General features: G+C 40.3%; 1 protein-coding gene across 3 annotated transcripts in view; it reads left to right on the top strand.

Moving 5' to 3' along the window:
- LOC111159889 (Meis homeobox 2) overlaps nt 1–18,046 on the top strand; it is a 206,970-nt gene that overhangs the window by 173,862 nt on the left and 15,062 nt on the right. The window lies entirely within an intron of this gene.

The following is an 18,046-nucleotide window of genomic DNA, read 5'->3' as shown; positions in this document are numbered from 1 at the left end:
GAGCTAGTCACCATCAAGTTTGGTACGCCAGACGAATTAAGGTTTATGGCAAGTATATATAGTTAACTGTAGGAACCTCTGGGACCGCACCCCAGTTCTCATGGACCCCCTCTATCGTTTGGGTTGGCCGATGATATGTATTTTCATGTTTTTCCTCTCATAACCCCAGCCTGGATTTTTCAGGTGTGTATTAATTTTTAAATTGGGTTGGGTTCTGTTGTTTTCTTCGCTTTCTTTTCCACCAGTTTTTTAGAGTGAGTCTCGGACAGCTTCGGTGCAAGGGGACTCTGCGGGCAGTGCTCACGGCCATGATGGAGGCGGTGCGCACAGTGGTGGGAGTTCAGCTTTAAGACTGTTTTCTGCCTGACAGGGCAGGACCCCCAGACAAATCACTGGCTGGCTCCGTGGTAGTTGGCAGTCATTCAAGACTGGTCTTGTGCCAGGAGTATTACTAGATAGCCAGACAGATCAATTCACTTTTACATTCCCGCCATTATTTATAGCCCCACTGTATATCTACTCTTGCTTATGAAGTAATGATTAGCAAATACAGTACACATAAAACATGGGCATTTGTTCTGGAAAGGGCTTTCTCCTGCTGATACTGCAGATAGTTTCACAGGTCACAGAACCTTAAAAAGGATTTAAAGGGCATGTCTTGTGTAGCATTTGTTCTTTTGAAAATGATGCTCCTTTCCCATTTTTGAGCAATTGAAGAGAATAGAAAGGTTTTCGCATCGCTTATGTCTCATTGAATTCTCCGCAGCCCCTTTTCCCACAGATGTTTCAGCCAAGCCTGTACAGAGGGAGGTTCCATAGCCTGGCTTGCTATTTTTGCTATTCAGAATGACTATTTTATATTTCCCTTTTGAGTGTGTCAAGGTGAACAAAACTCGTGCTGCCAGGATTTATGGCCGGGAATTCGGGGTGGGATTTTTTTTTTTTTTTTTTTTTTTTTTTCATCTGCTGGAGGAAGCTCACAGGAGGACAGAGTGAAGAATGCCTTCGGGTCCCAATTCTGTGTGTGTTTTCTTCTCTTTGCTCTTCATGTTCTCTCTCTTTATCACTTACTTTCCAGAGCACGTGGTTGATATCAAGATGCTGCTCGGTCATCTCCACTAGTGGTGGTCTGCCAGTTTCGGGGAGGATTCATAGTACATTGATGCATTTTAAGAGGTGTCCATTCAGTTTGGAGTTCATGCTTTGGAGTGAGGGAGCTTGACTTTTCCTGAAGGATGTACGGTGGTCAGAAACTAGCTAGTTGAAAGCCTTTCTAGAAGCCTGTTATCAAATCTACACGTTGACCGAGTCATGTCTTGCTATCAGAATGATCATATGTGGTCGAAGAACATTAGACTAGGATGATACCACCAGAAAGAATAAGGAAAAGTGGGCCAGAATCTGAAAACATGAAGCTTGTTGACAAGCTGTGAACTTGGATTGCTTCATATTTGATTTACTGTATCTTGGCCTTAATTCAGCTGACCTTACAAGTACCTTCTGTACCTTCCAGCAACTGAATGCCTTTTGTATTTGTATATGCAGTTTCTTTTCCATCTCTCGCTGCAGATTGAATTGTGACATATCATTGGTAAGGAGACCTAACAGTTCCTAAGAACACATACGGTTTCGGGGGAGGGAAGTTTTCTTGTTGTTCATTTCTGGAGGACTTCAGTAATTTCAGATTTTATTCAGGAAGGTTGTACGTTTCAGGAGATTTTCTGCTAAATAATATAAAACATTACCTGGAAAGTTACACTTTATTCATTACAAAGATGAGAAAAATTGAGGTTCCCTAAGAGACTGGACACAGTTTGATAACAGAATATTAATGAGAGAAAAGAAAACAAGATTAAACTCTATTCCTCTAGGTTTATGGTGCTTGTTTCTGCCCTTTTAAATGAATACCCATAAAACTTGACATTCAAAAAAATAAGAAGGGATAACAGGAGTTATGATGTACAATGAGGTTAAAAAAGAAAAAAAAAGAGCTTTGGATTCCTCAGTGAAATACCTCTTTGCCACACCACCTTCTATCCTATAGCCCTTTGAGTTTTTAAAGCGCTTGTGTCTACACTGTCCCATTTGATTCTTGCTTCAGCCCTGTGAAGTCAACAAGTTTTAAGTTATTATTCCCTTTTTACAAATGAGGCAGTGCAGGCTCTTCAAGGTTTGGTGGCTTGTTCACCATTGCAGAACTCCCAAGTGTCAGCCTAGGGCCAGACCTTCAAGAGGTGACCCTGGACCCAAGGGTCTCTCTTCTACCCCTTCAGTTTCCTTTCCATATGCTCTGTTATCCTGTGGCAAGAGCTCAGTGTAATTCTTGGAGATAATGGGAGCAGCTTTGCCCAAAGAAAAGGCTATTCCTCAGCCAACAATGTTCATTTCCATACTAGTCCACATCAGTGACCATGGGGCCTCTCTGGATATTCTGAGAAGATCTCTCCCTCCCTGACCTTTGAGGATGGGATGTCCCACAGCTGCACCCTCTCTCTTCAGGACAAACTAAGTCAATTTTTCATTTCCATTTTGCTTTCTTTGGCTTCTCTGTATAGCTGCTTTTCCCACTGTTCTCCCATCAGTACTGGAGTCTTACTGTTTTAGCGCCATTTTCTGCTCAGCAGGACCATTCAGATTTCATTTTTTTTCAGCCATGCTAGGAGGTCACTGGTCCATCAGTCTTCATATGGTCTGAAGGTTGAAGTTATTGCTAAGTGGTGCTGAAATATGATCCATGGGAACAACCTAAAAGGTGAGGGCATGGTTTGGGAGAACCCAATTCTTTCCCACTGTGGGTCAAGAGTAGAGAGACAAAGACTGTGAGGTAAAAGCAACCTTAAACTCCACAAGTTAAAGACACTAAGAGCTTTCTAGGATTTTTTTTTTTCCTTTGAAAGTGATGTGAAGATAAAGCTCTTGAAATGATCTAAACCACAGAAAATAGTCTACAGTATAGGGGCAACTGAGTCTGGGGTTTAGTTAATGACTTCTAAGACAAGCCGAGTGATGTCTGTTTACAGGATGTCTGTTTACACTTCATATTCTGTTGGAACTGATTGTTTCTCTTTTCATTTTCCATGTTCCTTTTTGCCCTGTGATTGAGATAATTTGTGGAGCGACACAGAGTTCTTTGAGTTAACCTTCCATATTTCACAGGCATCGCAGGACACTTCTCTTGGTGACACCTATTACCAGGGCAAACATCTCATTAAAATCCATTCTATAGGGCCTGTATCCTAGAATACTTTATAGACCATTTTTGATTAATGAATAGAAAACTTACTAGATTGGGTTCTTCCGGGTTGAAACTGGACAGGAGCTTTTTTCCTGACTTTTCTAAACTTTTGAAGCATGCTTTTAGCAATGGAAGCTAGGATCCTGAGCTACACTCCAGCCTTGAGTATAGGTTAAATCTGACTGTAGGTTAATTCTGAACCTCCAGTTGTGTATGTTAGATCGGTCAGTTCCACTGTGGGTAAAAGATGTAGAACACCACAATTCCATGTGCCTTCTGCAGAATTTTCTCTTTTTTTAAATGAAGGACTTGATTAGCACGTAATATATTAATGATTTTACCATCAGAACCCAGGAGTTTCTGAGAATGTATCAACTAGGTCAAGATCGTATTCCTACTTTGTTCACACGGTGAAAATGAGGAATAAGAGAGCTTTATCTGCCGAAAGTCAGCATGGAGGTCTTTTTTCCCACATCTCTGCTGCATGTCTAGAACCACCATCCCACACGTGCTCCGGGTAACGGGTAACAGAGCTTCAGCAGAGCTGCATTAGTCAACAAAATAGGTTCGACATCATCCTCGCCTTCGCCTTCTAAGACTTCTGAGAATTGAAAGAAGTGGCTGTTGAAGAAGGTTTATATTGCTAAGTGTTTCTGGGATTTTAATCATCAGCCTCCACTTCTTCTTCTTATTTCAGCATTAATGTCCATGCTCTGAATACTAGATATTTTGGCTTCCGTTGTCCTTGACTTCAAGGAGCTGTGACTAGAATAAGTATGTTTTTCTTATATGCCTAAATATTTAAAAGAATAGCTTGCCAACTCTGAACAAAGATCCACTTACTACATTTATGGTTTATCCATGCCAGTGTAAGGAGACACATAAAATGCCCTGAAAGATAAAACCTTAAAAAAAACCTGAAAATTCAAGTAATCTCCCTTATCATTTACTTTGGTCTGCTGATGTTCCAGTGGTGGTTTATTCTACATGAAACAGTGACTTAGTGCAAGTTAATTACACAGAGTTTGAAGCTCACCCTCCAGTGTTTCAGTGACACTAGAAGTAAGTGGTATGATTGGGCCACTGTACACATAACCTAGAAAATAACTAGACTTCTGGTGATATTGGAAATTTTTCTAATTACTCTAAGGTCTAAAAGATATCGGGGTGCCTGGCTGCATCTGTCAGAAGAGCGTGCAACACTTGATCTTGGGGTCATTAGTTCAAGCCCCATGCTGGGTGTAGGGATTACTAAAAAATAAACTTAAAAAAAAAGATTTAAAAATACATTAAAAATTTATTGTATTTCAAATGTGCCAACTATGTGGTTAATACTTAATATTTACAATAAATTTATGAGGTATGTGTTATCTCCATTCTGCAAATGAGAAACAGTGAATCAGAGAGATCAAATAGCCAACCCTTTGCAAACTAGGATTTAAATTTATCTCCAACTTCAATCTAATGTCTTTTATACTAAGCATATTAGCTGGAAGTACTTGTGGTCTCTGTGTATTTGCTTAGTATTTACCTCCACCTGGTATGTTCTGCCTCCTTCTGTCCTTCTTATTTCCACTTACCAGAATCTTTGAAGAAGAAGTCCAAAGCCTCCTGTCCTCCTCCCGCTCTCACCCTTATTATATCCATCCTCCCCATATACCCGTGAGCACTCTCCTGCCATTGAGACTCCTTTATCTTGGAGCATGATCCTCTCTCTACTGCTAAACTTTAAGCTTTCTGAGAGCAAGACTCAGTCTTCTTCATCTGGGTATGCCTTGTGATGTTTGGAGGACTGTAAACATTGGAAATTTATTTCAGAATGATTTAAGTATTTTTCCTTTTAATTTTCAGTTGATGTTCTGATGCCTTTCCAATACAAATTGGCCTTAACATTTCATCCTCAGGGCAACTCTCTGAAGTAGGTCATACAATTTATTCTCATTTACAGTTGAGGATAATAAGACACAGAAAGGTGGAAGAACTTGTCCAAAACCACACAGAAGGCGACATAGATGGGGTCTAAACCCAAGTCTCTGAAGGCCACGCTCGTTCCATTAAATTGTGCTGTTTTTATCATCACATAAAACCTAACAGATTGATAGATAGGTGTAGGTCTTATTTCTCCAATTAAATTAGGAGATCCTTAGGGAATGAAATTAATCTCAAATTGAGTGCCTTGTTCTCTTGGCAAATGTGGCCTCTCCTACAAGTTCTTCTCTTTGTCTCTTCCTAAGGAGAAAATGCCAATAGGCAGCAGCCACTGGGTAAATATTTGTTCAAGAGGATTAACCGTTGTATCTTCTAGAATTTCTGCAAATAATCTGAAACTATTATGAAAAGAAAGGAGATAAAGTAGGAGCTCCAGGAGACTGTTTGAAGGGAAAACGCACCACGTACGTAATGGGAATGGGATTCATTACAGGTGGTATAGAGATGAGACAGGCAAGGAGAAGCTCCTACAGGAAATCCTAGTTATGTCTCTGGCATGGACGTCTCCCCATTGTGTTAGTTTTCTTCAAGTGTTCTCTTGTTTGCTTCCTTCACGGACCCAAAACTTTTTAAGTTATATTCATTATGCTGATGAGCTGAAGGCTAACATTTTACTCAGGTGTTTCCTTAGCATACAGTTAAAGATAAAGATCTGTTGAGGATTTTCTTTGTGGGAAGATTTGAGAAGTCTCGATTTTTAGGACAGAGTTATGCTCTGAATTTCAGGATCCAGAGACAGGCTGAATAAACAAAAAGAATTCAAATTTCGAAAGCACAACTCTCAAATAACCCTGCAGAACTGATGAATGAGAAAATTAGTCTGGACCTGTTGAATCCTTTTCAGACTGACAGCTTATTTTATTTTGTCTTCACCAGTTGGACCATGTTCCCATACTCAGTTCCCTAGATTTGAAAGATTTTGAAAATGCTAATCACTATAAAATTATATGCACTTTCTCTATTTTTTCCTTTATTCTTCCTTAAAACCTGTTAGTGAATAAATGAATCTAGATAAGTGAAAAGTCCAGGTCTAGAAATCAAGTAATTTCCAATGCTCCATTTTATGCGTTGGGTCCACAACCTGGCTCCCATTTCCTGCCTGACAGGAAGATACCAGATAAAGAGTCTGTTAGTACTAAGTAAGCTTGGGATCAGGTTGTTCTCGAGATGTTCCCTGGTCCCCAGGACATTTTCAGCTGCAGGGCCCTCCTGAGAAGACAGTTAAAGTGATCCCAGCTATTACTAATTTCCTAGCCCCAACTTGTGTGTGTGTGTGTGTGTGTGTGTGTGTGTGTGTATGGCTTGTGCTCAGGCAGGTCCTCTAGATAACTCCAAAACTCTCTCCACGCATTTCACCAGCCCTCTGCCTTTTCCCTTCTCTGACTGAATAGCACTGCCTTTCTTACACCTAAAATGGCTTTCTTCTCATAATTCTGTCCCCATTACCTTAGCCATCCCATTTGGCATTCTACAACTTTCGCTTATTTTTTAATGGAAAATAAGGGCTAGTCATAGTGTGTGTGTATGTGTGTGAGGTGGACAGGAGCCAGTGCCACGGACGGTAGGGCTTCTCTAGTGATTATGAATAGGAAGCAGCCATCTTGCCAAATCAAAAGTTTGGTTTCTGCTTTTCTTCCAGCCCCTATTTTCACGTCGCCCCCCGTCCCCATGAGTCTGCTAGGGCTGCCCTAACAAAATACCACAGAGTGGGTTACTGAAACAACAAAAATCCATTTTCTAACAGCTTTGGGGCCTGGTAGTCCAAGATCAAGATCAGCAAGTTTGGTTTCTTCAGAGGCCTCTTCGGCTTGCCCCTGGCTGCCTTCCCTGTGTGTCCTCACATGGTTTTTCCTCCATGCGCCTGCCTTTCTGGTGCCTCTTCCTCTTCTTAGAAGGATGCCAGTCATATTGGACTAGGGACACACCCTGATGGCTTTATTTTAACTTAACTCTTTAAAGACGTTATCTCCAAGTATGATTACGTTTTGAGGTACCAGTGATTGGAAATTCAACATAGAAATTTGGTGGGGGGAACACCATTCAGCCTCTAACTTCTTTTTTTCACTGCTACCATATACACGCTGGAAAGGCAGCATAACTTATCCACGTACAACACATCAAGTCAGAAAGACCTGGATCTGAGTCCCACCTGTATCACTTACTAACACTGTGACCTTAGGCATACTGTTGGACTTTGCTCAGTCTCAGTTTCTCCAACCATAAAATGGGAATCTTGACAATATTACTTGCTCCATAAAGTTTTTGTGAGAATTAAATAAGAGAGTACATGTGTGCACTGTTGAGCGCCTAGCTCAATAAATGTTCATTATAGTAATGCAAATGAAGGTGCATCATGAAGCCCTCTTAGAAAAGGAGATTTGAGTTATAGGGGACATTAACTGACACCTGAAGTTTTTCACCTAAAGTATGAATTTACTAGGAGTCTTCTAGAGTTTTCACTACGTGTTTCACTCCTTCTTCAAGTCAGAATTTGATGACTATGTAGCCTAGAAGAGCGGGTATCCGAGAGAGCCTTGATGACTCTCTATGCCAGATTTTCTGCAGCACTAACTTCAGATGCTTTGTATTGCCCCCTTAGGCATACTCGTATTTAGAACATTCGTCCCGATTTGGGGGTTAGCCATGGTCATCATAATAAGTATAGCATCGTCTAGCACTTAATTCAGTGCATTGCATTTAGTTAAGAGATTAAATCCAATCCAAAGATTCATGGACTGTTTGCTTCACTTAAATGAATCAGTGATTCACAGTTACTGATCAACCTACTAATACTAATAATCCTATAAATGGGAATGGGCCAACCCCTGCTGGTATAATTATCAGAGGGAGGAGGAGTGGGATGGGCATGGAACAGCTGATGGCTCTTCTCACTTCTGGAGGGGGGCCCTTGATATGACAGCATTTAGGTGGGCAGGGAAGGGCAACTGTGACACCTCCCTGGGGTCCCTTCGATGCTGGGAATTTACTGAGCCTCAGCTGTCAAAGAACAATAAATTTTCTTTCAAAATATAAAACATAAATCGCTGTTTCCCAAACACTGAAAGGCAAGAAGAAACTAAATCCCCATAATAATGAAAAGAATCCTGTTAATTAAATCAGCAAGGTAGAGAGCCTCCCTCCTAGCACACGGCCCTGCTGAACAGTAGAATACCTTGGAGACTGAAGCTGAAATCCAAGCCTTTTCTAGGTTGCAAGCCAGCATCCTGAGGGAACATTTAAAAGAAAAAAATCTGTAAGCACAGGATAAGTAAACACAACTTTTTTTTTTTTTTTTTTTTTAGAAGTTGTACTTGGATTATGTTTATCTGGGAAGGGAAGTTGCAAAACAAATTGTAAACCAGGCTCAGCATATTTGTGCCAACCCTTATCAGATTTGCCACTAGTCAAGGGTAAACTGAAGGACAGGTCTCTGTGAAGTAAAACGTAAAAGCCAGTCTATAGGGTGCTTGCATGAAGAGAGAAAAATGTCATATCTTCTGATTTTTTTTTAATTAATTTTTTCAACCATAGCCTCTTTCAGCATATTTGGCTCTTGAACATCCTGGATCAGATAGTTTACCATGATTAAGTGTTTACTTCACACATCTTTCTTTTTGTCTTGCAAAGCCATTGATAGAGATTTGCGGGTTTTTAAGTGCTTAGTTAATTGGCTGGTCTACTAAGAGAGAGTCGGTTGCTGTGGTTGAGGAAAGCTGCAAAAAACAGAGGTTAAGTTTCCTGATGAATCTGTCACATTTGGGAATTGAGGGCCCTGTGATATTACTACCCTCAACCCGCTGATAGCAATTTCTGTTCCCATCAGTGGGGGCCTCACAGGGAGGAGAGTCACACCCTCTTAGCCCCAGCCGGCTTTTGGTTTTACTCTCCAAACCAACAAACTTCCACCCATAATCTACTGACATTTAAGTTGGTTTCGACTGCCAGAAGAGTGCTTTTCAAATGAACTGAAGCCCATTCACAGAATCTTGAGTTTTCCCTTCGGAACTTGCCCATATTCCAAAGTACAAAAACCACCCAACTCTCTTTGAGACCTCAACATTTAACTAAACTCTCACATAAGGATTAATTACGCACTAGTCATTGCATCAGTGTCTTTGAAAAGTATGTTATGCCCATCATAGGACATAGTTACAGTACATCAAAGTTCACTCAGGCTTCTATTTGCCTACAGCAAAGATGTGTTTTTAATCTGGCACAAGAGTTTTCTTACCATCATCATCACCTGCATTTTCCTGTTATCACCCTTTATCTTTTATTACACACGTACACACATGGAAAGATAATTTTCAAGATTAAAGTTGACTAGTACTGCAGGGAGGCCAAGTACTTGGGTATAGTTTTATTTGTTTTATTTTAATGTTTTTAGTGGGGTATAGTTTAAGACCGATAAATAGAATTGGGTCACAATCCCTCAGCTCCCACCACACCACCAAGCGCTTTGGCCTTGGAGGTGAGAATAGCTAGAAGAAAGAAGTAACAAACAAAACACAGCTCAACTCTAGCTTTCCAGGGCTAAGAAGAGCGTTAAGAAGTAGCCAGCGGCCACAGTGCAATATCCAGTTCACTTGATTCCTGGGACGAAGCAAAACAATATGGTGGATCCCAACTCAGTCCCAACTCTGACGGTCCCACCCACAGTCTGTCATCAGGTGGGTTATGGGTCATGGTCTGATTTCCTTTTAATATGGTGTAGTTGTTTTTTTCCTTCTGACCCTTCCTGTGTGCTTGCAAAGAAAAAAAATCTCCTTAAGGATTCCTTGCTTTTTTAATTTTTTTTTTTTAAACTGAATGTCAAGTCAAGAGAGTTTAAATTCACGGGGTATTCTTAATGGAAAATGAGTCTGTGTGTGTGTGTTCAGTGTATGTGCATGCAAGCATATGGCAAGAGACAAGTATCGAGGTTTTTAAAATTATTACGCTTTTGCTTTGTCTTTATCATCTTTCCCTGCAGGACTTTAAGGAAATAGTTGCTTTAACATTTTGTTATTTGGAAAGGGTTAATAGGTGATATTAAAGCTGTGTTTCACCGGCATTGTTAATGAATATCTTTAGTCACAGATACGTGAGTGGCCATTATTTGGTAAAGAATAACTCTTCAGGATGGCAACCACCTCCTGAAGGCTGAAACCTATGCTTGTTTAATGGAGAGTCTTAAAGGAAATATAGGTTTTATGCTGGTCAAAACTTCACTTTTAATTTGTTAAAATAGAAACTTCTCAATCACATCTAATGGATTAACTTGGAAAAATAACCTAGCTAGCATTTTTACTGAGCACCTACTCTGACCAGGCTGTCGAGCTAGGCGCGAGGAACAAAGTCAGAGCTTGAGGTAGACAGTTCATCTCAAAGAGGTTCCAGAATTAAATATTAGACATAACATTAAATTTTACCTTCATGTGAAAACATACCTTTTGCCTTATTTTGTATATCCCTATGTAACATAAACCACCAAGTAGCTTTTTCCCTTCCATGTAGGGGTTTTTGAGGTGTGGACAGGGGAAACAAACATCATAAAAACTAGCAAGGCTCTCTGCAGCCCGGGGGCCATTTTCTGTTTATACTGACATCATTTTGACACTTTAGCACCTTTCCCCCCCCCCTGCCCCCCCAGGAGTAGAGGCGGGGGTCAAGTCTTCTTGTTAGGAATTTTCAAAGACAAAGTTGTAAAAGGAAAAAAAAAATGAAGTTTGCATTCCTTTATATATTTGGATATGACAGATTAAAAGCAAGGCAGGTATGCAGAGTTTGCTTAATCCCTCACCAAGGTGGTAATCTTGGAGGCTTTGATGTCTGGTCACCAGGCCCCTGAGACTTTGAGGGACCAAATTCCGTTGACTTTCTGTGGCTTGCCTGTCCCTTCTGGTGTTCAGAAAAGAAAGGAAAAGGTCCCTGCACCTTCTTGTCTCCTTCCTTTATTGTACAGTTTGCTTTGTTTGTTTGATTTTAAAACTGCCATTATGTGAAAGTGTTGCAAGTATAAATAATTGAGAAGATAACTCTGTAGGGAAACCACTTTTGCTGCCTTTGTGCAAAGGCAGCTCATTATGGCTCAGAGAGGCAGTATTCCATAAGCACAATTATGCAACATCAGTATGTCATGGATATTAACCAAGGGGAGTAGATAAGAGACGGGGAAAATAATTTTGTAACTTATTTAATTAAATTTATTTGGTTTTTCAAATAGTTCCTCCAGTGTATAATTTTCCCGACCCCTCCATCGTTGCCGGAGTCTTTGTAGGACCGCAGTTCAGCGTCTGGTTTTTGGCATTCCTCCTCAATTCTGTATGGACCTAAAATGTATTTATATCGGGGTTTAATTTCCACCCAAGGAGAGGTTACCCATGAAAATGGAAGCGTAATTTGGTCATGAGGCTGTTATCTCCCCCAGGGCTTACAGCGCCAGTTAATATATGTTAATACAGCAAAGTGAACAAAAGGTTAAATAAGTGGGTCAGGCTCCGAACAAGTCCTCCACTGCCTCCTTCTGCTTAAACGGAAGGAAAAGCCCATAATGGCGCTCGCCTGACTTTCACCCCCATCATTTTAAGAATTGCTTTGCCAATCCTTCACAGCAAATAGTAATTTTAAGTGGACCAAAACAGAGCTCAGGGTGTTTGCACTCCATGGTAATGATAGAGTAGCTGTGTTCCCTTGAGTCAATAAAGCCCAACAATTGAGTCATTTTTGCCTCCTGTGAGTGAATCACTGCTGTTAGCCTGAATGACAGGATTGCTTATAGAACTGGAGCCCTTCGCTGGGCTGACCTCATCCCAGGACAGCAAGGTTCAGAGGGCAGGCAGGTGGTGTTTAACACAGTTCTAAGTAAAAGCTGATTTCGTACTCGTAAGGCTCTGTAAACAAGAGCGTAGCATCGGTGGGGGGAGGGGAGGGAGGCGCATTGGACGTCTGTCCATGGATTTTATCCAAAGCAGCACTTCCTCTTTTCCTGTCTCCTTCTCCTTTCTTCCCCTTAACATCCCACCCCCCCCCAACCACCTCCTCTTGCTGTCTCTCCTCCCCATCTCCCACCCTTCATACACATAAATCTCCCACACTTGTAGTTGGCAAGATAATGTCAGGTGGCCACAGCATAGTCCCTTTTCTGATTAATGAAAGATGCAGACAGTATTGCTGAAAGGAAAATGATCTTACACTTGAGCATTGTCTTTGGTGTCTAAGAATCATTCTGAAGCAGAAATGTTAGCCATGTATGGCCAAATACTAAATAATAGCTGTTGTTTTTGTAATAGGTCATTGAGAAAATAGGAAAATAGGAAACAAGAAAGGTCAGAGAAAACAGTGCAGCCTAAAATCATCATCTAATGATTAAATCATCTTTGAGATAGAAAACTTCCAAAGTACATTTTCCAGCCTCATTTCCAAACCCCGTTTAATTCAACATTCTGGGCGTCAAAGTTCTATGGAGTAGTCGGGTTTTGTAATTTGGGAAGTGGAATTGTGAACAGTTAAGATACAACAGAAGAACCCAAGAAATGGTTTCTGTCTCTAGAGTCTGACTTAGGAAAATATGACCATGGAAATCCTTTAATAGGGTAATTGACAAATCCTATTCAATGGATTCTTTGATAAGTTGTTGAGGAATTGTTTCAAAATACAATTTTGGTTAAAAACTGGAATCTTTCTTCATTTAAAAAAAAAATCCTTGGGAACCTAGTGCCCCTAAAATCTTAATAAAATTAGAAATTGATTTGTACCATCAATCCTTCTTAGAGATTTTTAAGATGCTTAATTAAGCCTATGAAAGTCTGTGGCATACATAACCAAAGCAGCAACACCAAGCATTCATTTTGTTCCCCTTAGTATTGTTCCCTACATTTATTTGCCCTACTTACCACCCCTATTCTGGAGAAACACTTCCTGATGCTAATGTCCCACAGAGCACAATTTGGGGAAAACTTTCTTAGAAAAATATAATGAAAAAGAATCTATTTTAAGAAAGTTTTCTATTCTCCTTTACTTTCTGAATCTCACAAGTCTTTCTCCTTCATTTCCTACTCACTATTCCTGTCCCAACACACGCACGCACCATGAAAGCTCATTGACTTCAGTTCCCATTACTCTTGGTTCATTCTCTCTTCTCAGGTCAACCAGACTTACCAAGCTCCAATATAACTACATCATCTGTTCCCCAGCCTAGAAAAGTCTGATGCTCACTTTCTGCCAATTCAAGTCCTTCTCTCCCTATACCCTCCATAGAAGATGTGACTGGCATCTCTAATGCCCAGAAGGATTCCCACCTTTAAACTAAATGCCTCTAGTCAATGTCTTTAGTTGTTTCTGAATGCAACGATAACCAGAGACCAGAGCCAGGAAACCAGAGTTCTTTCTCATCCTAGCTCCTCAGGGATTCAGCTATGCCCCTTGAAAAATGAGGGTAAGAAAATTCTGACAAGCTATTATATTCTCAATTCTGTGCTATTTCCAAGGTGGAGGAGCCCTATTTTCATACACTCAGTTATTTGTTCACCAAACATTTTATTGAGCATGTACCCAATTCTTGACACAAACTCAATAATAATAGAATTGAGATGTGGTCCCTGCTCTCTAAAGCTATCTGGTGGAAGATGGACAAGTAACTTGTGGTCATGATATTGAATAAATGCTGTGATGGACATATTAGATAGGTGTACTGACTGAGGAAGTGCTTCCTACTCAGACTGTGGAATCCGGGAAGTTAACTGCAAAGAGTTGCTCCCTGAAGAGAATTTTGGAGTGTGTGTTGACCAGTTGGGCATGGGAGAAGGGCCAGCCCAGACAGAAGGGATAGTGTGTTCCTGGTTAGTTGGCGTATTGACTTTATACTTATTTCTTATTTTTTTCTTAAAGATCTTATTTATTTGACACAGAGAGAGAGCACAAGCAGGGGGAACAGCAGAGGGAGAGGGAGAAGCAGGCTATCCCCTGAGCGGGGAACCCAATGTGGGGTTCAGTCCCAGGATCCTGGGATTATGATCTGAGCCAAAGGCAGATATTTAACTGACTGAGCCAGATATTTAACTGACTGAGCAGATATTTAACCAGGAGCCCCTCTACTTATTTTTTTAAGTTTATGTATTTTGGGGCACCTGGGTGGCTCAGTGGGTTAAGCCTCTGCCTTCAGCTCAGGTCATGATCTCAGGGTCCGGGGATCGAGCCCCGCATCGGGCTCTTTGCTCAGCAGGAAGCCTGCTTCCCCCGCTTCTCTCTCTCTGCCTGCCTCTCCGTCTACTCGTGATTTCTGTCAAATAAATAAATAAAATCTTTTTTAGAAAAATTGGACATTTAAAGTTTATTTATTTTAAGTAATCTCTACACTCAGCATGGGGCTCAAATTCATGACTCCAAGATCAAGAGTCCACTTTATACTTATTAATTGCCTTTTTGTTTATTTGTACATTACCTGACTCCAAAGTCAGAATCTGTGACCCTTACATCAATTTCTAAATTAAATTATTTTCAGATAGGCAGTGATGTTACTTGATTGTGAAATAGAGATAATTCAAATGCCCTCATTTTTATTTCTAATAGTTAAACAACTTTAGGGGAAATTCTGATAGGTGTGAAACATGAGTATGCTCTAAAATTCTTTCTAATTGCAGTACAATGTGTTTGTGTCTTTGTCTATTGGAGATTGTAGCTTTGTGTGCAATGTCAGAATCAAAGGTTGACGTCTTTATTTCTCTGCAATTCAGGGTGGGGAATCCACTAACTAACCCTCTAAAGCTAAAATATTTAAGGACTAAAGCAGATGTGGCATAACTGCTGGTTTGCTAAGTCTCTTGCGGTTTATAAAGATATATTTTATGTCTTTTATGATTACGGGATGATGCTAAAAATTTTGTGGGTAATAATACCGTCGCATTGGAAAGCCTGCATATAACATCTCTGGAGAAGATAGAGAATGCTACCTGGCTATCAAGTCAAAGTAAAAGATGTTTAATTGGTTATTAAGAAAAGCAGTTAGGAAATTTTATTTGGAATTTGGTCTTTGACGTTCAAGCATCAGAAACATGAGGACGTTAAGTCCTACATTCATAAATAGGTTTTTTTTTTTTTTTGCTTCTCAACACAATGGGATATGTTTTAATTTTAAGCATTGTTAAATACATAGCTGTTAGAATTATAGCTTATTTTAAATGACTTCAAAATTTTTCAGGTTTTTTATTTTTTTTATTCCTTTGGCACCTGCACTAGATGCCGACATAAACTGGTTAAATAGCATTTGGTTTAAACAGAAAGACAGAAACATATATGCATATTTATGATATTTTGTTTGTTGGATCTCTCTTAATATTACTTGACTTTCTGTGTTTTAATCTCATTTTTTTTTGTATTTTGGGTTGAAGCCACTCCAAAGCTTAACACCTAGGAGATTTCTCACTTATGGTTCCCTTTAAAAGTGCTAAAATCTCAGCCTCTCAAACAAGAGACCAAGCTACAATTTAAAGAAAGCAGTGGTATGGATAAAGGGCCCTAAGAATGTTGCCACCTTCTGCATGTGTCTTCTGCCACATCCTTTCTTTTAAACCAGCAGGAGAATTGAAAGAAGGATAAGAGCTTGGCCCATCCAAACACTCCTGGCAAGACAAGCTGGTCTTCTGAAGTTTCCCCTGCTGCTTTAGAAAAAGGAGCCCCACAGACAAATGAAAGAGCCACGGGAACATTCACATGCATAACACCTTCCCTCCAAACACCAAGTGGCTTTAGACTGCTGGCGTTGGGGTGCTTTGGCCTGAGATGAAGAATAGATACTTGAGAACCATTTGTTTCCACACCATTTTGGGTGAAGTGCTGTATTTTTCACCTTAAAAGGCCATTTAAAAAGAAAAATATGGTTTGAGACGAGGACACAATTTGGAAGCCATCACACTTAATGGAGTCCCTTTTAAATGTAACACTTTGTCCTATCAATTCTCTTCTAAATTAATTGTCACTACCTAGAGGAACCCTACTCTTGATTGTCTTATGCTATTGCTTAAACACATACAGCATTCTATATGTATGTTCTTATGTCCAGTTTTTAAAACTCTCTCGTAAATTCTATCACTTAAACTTACCCTTGTTAAACGTGGAGTGGAACACGACTTGTGCCCACGGGGTGGCCAGTGTGTTATTACCATTGGCTTCTATATCTGGTCCCACAGATTATCCCAGGAATAAAACATACAGCAGACTGGACCTCATAGAAAGAAGGCCCCAGCCACAGAGGTTTGAGGTTTTTACTGACAGTTGACTTGGCCGGCCATTTTTAGATGGACTTTGTAAAATCTGGAAGATCTATGAAAAGGAAGTAATTTTCAGAGGCAGCCAGGCAGTTTATTAGACTTGTTGACACAGCTCTGGAATACTCTTATAGTTTTGGAGTTTTGAAAAGATGAGAGAATTTTGAAGTAGTTTTCTTTCCAACCCTTCCCTCTTCTTTTGTCCTTTGTCTGGGTGGCCTACCTAGGTCCTCAGCCTGGCAGCCCCCCTGTCCACTCAAAGGTAACATTTAGGAAGCTAAGTTTGCCTCTCCTCACTACAACAAATAGACCTTCCTTCTAAATTTCCAAGTTTTGTCATCTGTACACCATACCAGACCAAAAACAGATTCTTGGGTTTATGCTCTTAATAAAAAGCTTCCCTTTCGTCTCTACCAACTTAATCTGCATTCACTTCATCTCCCTCTCTTGCTTGGATTAGAACCTTCTACATTCTCAGCTTCTACCTTCTCATCAGCATAGCTCCTCAAGCACCCTATTTTGTGTAATCATTCCCCTATTCAGGATTTTCAGGGATTCAGCTGTCACTTGAGAACATTCACTTGTGCGGGGGAAATGGCAGGTGTTGGTCAAAGGGTGGGACTTCTGGTTGGAAGATGAGTAAGTTCTGGGGATCTGATGCACAGCGTGGTGGCTGTAAGTCAGCAATACGGTACTACTGTGTACTTGAATGTCGCTGAGGGAGTTGATCCTAAATGTCCTCACCACAATAGAAATGGTAACTATACAACACGATGATGGTGTTAGCTCCAGTGGTCATCCTTTTGTGATACATATGGTTATTGAACCAACACATTATGCCTGACACTTACACAGTGACACAGGTCAATTATATCTAAAAAAAACTGGAGGGTGGTGGGGGACAAAGAGTTTCCACCAGCTTGTCTATTAACCCCTGTCAACTTTTCCAAAATCAGGAGCCACTGTGAATTCAATCTCCTTGCACAAAATGGGCCCTCCTCTACCTTAGTATCTAGTGCATGCCATTTCCTTACTTGCTCCCTCTCCAGTATTCTCTGTTCTTTTAATCTGGTTCAGCTTTTCCTCCTCCATGTATTCAGTGATTAACTTCCATCTGACTTTGAAAACTGACCCTCTCGCACTGACTTACTGAGTGGGGAATGTGTTGATTTGCAATTTTTATGTATTGTCAAATTGTGCTTTTCAGTTTCTTTCTGTGGGTGCAAAGAATAAAAATCTTTAAAAGCATGAACTGCATTTTCAAAATTTTAAAAATAGACAGAGGGTCACATAACTATTTATGTATTACCTATAATTTCTCATTACATACGACCTTGTTATATTTTGTCATTAAACTGTTGTTTTGTTAAGTATAGAATGTGGAAGATTTTTATGTGACACATGCACAGATTGCTGTGGACCTTAAAGAAAATTCATTCCAATTTTTATAGGATGGGAAAAGGATGGAAATAGGCTTTACATGATCCCTGCTACTCTACACCTTGCTTTCCCTTCCTACCTGCTCTCGTTCTCCCTTTGGAACCCAGTCTCTCACTGGGATACACACACACACACACAC

Source organism: Enhydra lutris, unplaced genomic scaffold, assembly GCF_002288905.1.
Source record: "Enhydra lutris kenyoni isolate GAN:26980312 unplaced genomic scaffold, ASM228890v2 scaffoldscaffold4, whole genome shotgun sequence".
Lineage (NCBI taxonomy): Eukaryota > Metazoa > Chordata > Mammalia > Carnivora > Mustelidae > Enhydra > Enhydra lutris.
This window is presented reverse-complemented; position numbering and strand designations above follow the sequence as displayed.